Source organism: Benincasa hispida, chromosome 5 (genome assembly GCF_009727055.1).
Source record: "Benincasa hispida cultivar B227 chromosome 5, ASM972705v1, whole genome shotgun sequence".
NCBI classification, from domain to species: domain Eukaryota; kingdom Viridiplantae; phylum Streptophyta; class Magnoliopsida; order Cucurbitales; family Cucurbitaceae; genus Benincasa; species Benincasa hispida.
The window spans coordinates 31725132-31726593 of NC_052353.1; the positions used below are offsets into that span (position 1 = coordinate 31725132).

General features: G+C 34.9%; 1 long non-coding RNA gene across 1 annotated transcript; it reads right to left on the reverse strand.

Moving 5' to 3' along the window:
• Positions 1–236: 236 nt before the first annotated feature.
• Positions 237–1134, reverse strand: LOC120077826. Its single transcript, XR_005481842.1, has 2 exons — positions 979–1134; positions 237–279 (listed from the first exon to the last, which is right to left on the reverse strand). It is a non-coding gene; the product is annotated as an uncharacterized LOC120077826 (long non-coding RNA).
• Between the last annotated feature and the right edge of the window lie 328 nt (positions 1135–1462).

Below are 1462 nucleotides of genomic sequence, written 5' to 3' on the forward strand. Positions count from 1 at the left end.
GAATTCAGACAGTATACTGGCTTCAGCTGATGTATATATCAGAGGCAATGATAAAAAAGTGATTGGATCCCATGGTTAGATGATATGAAGCAGACAAGAACTGAAGTAGGAAAGGTTCAATGGGGCGAGAAAATGTTTATAATATAACCCAACAACATATTTTCAGGCGCACAACTTTGTGAAACACGTCGACAGTAGAACTCGACCAAGGCATATTATTGTTCCTATATAGTTCCTTTTATCCCCAAGTACTTGTTTACAGTCACTTCCGTAATTTACCTGCACAAAATCAAGATAGAAATCAATTGTTCAGTATTAAAACCTCCACCACACCACCAAATTGCTGACCAATAAAATTAAGAATACATAAAAGGAAATAAGAAGCTAACTATATCCAAACATATGAATGGAACATCAGTAGCCTCAATCTCTGAGTGAAACATCATAAACAACTTTGCAGCTCTACAGACACAAAAGAAGAGAATTCTCAAGCATATTCCAAACTCCAGAATAAATGTCACAATCCCAACAGTAGTGAGCATCAATGAAAACATATATTCTCACTACAGAAAGGGACTAGTAAAATCTTTCTAATTCAATGGAAGAAGAAAGCAAGAATGGCCATCCCAAATCTTTCCCTAAAAACAACCGAGAGGAAATTTTAAATTTCCTCACCTGAAAAGCAATTCCTATTTCCAGCTCCACAAGCAACACAACAAAACCAATCAAGACAAACACAGAATCGCAACATCCATATATTCAAATCGCAAAAGATAAATCGAACCCATTAATGCCGCGGCTCCAAAGGACCGACCCATTATTCCATAGAAGAAAAATCAAATAACCCATATTAGGCAAAAGAAGGAAAGAAGACAATGACGAACATAAAAGACAAAAAACAATTGAGGCAGCGAAATGAAAAGCAAAGAATTAAAAGGGAAAATCGAGAAGAAACTGAAGAATTAAGCAGGCACTCACCTTTTAGCCGAATCGTGTGAAGATCGAGAGGGGAATGGAAAGAAGAGAACGAAAAGTTTGAGAGACAAAGGAAATGAAAGGGAGAGGCAGAGGAGAGAGGGAATTGTAGAGTAACAGTGAAGAATGGGAAGAGGAAATGCACGCTTAACGTCCAGAGATCGAAGACTGATAAAGGATGTCAAGTCAACATTATGCACAAATCCAAATGACTCTTTTGCCCATTCCTTTCCTAATTTTCTTAGATTTTTTAGTTTTTTCACTTTCCATTTAATTCCTAAATTTAACGATTTTTTCGTTTGGTAATTATTTTGCTTTTGATTTTTGTTTTTAAAAATCAAGTTTATGGACACTACTCCCACTTCCAAGTTTCTTTCTTTGTTATATACTCTTCACCAATGATTTAAAAAATCAATTCAAATTTTGAAAACTAAAAAAATAGCTTTCAAAAAGTTGTTTTTGTTTTTAGAATTTAGCTAAGAATTTG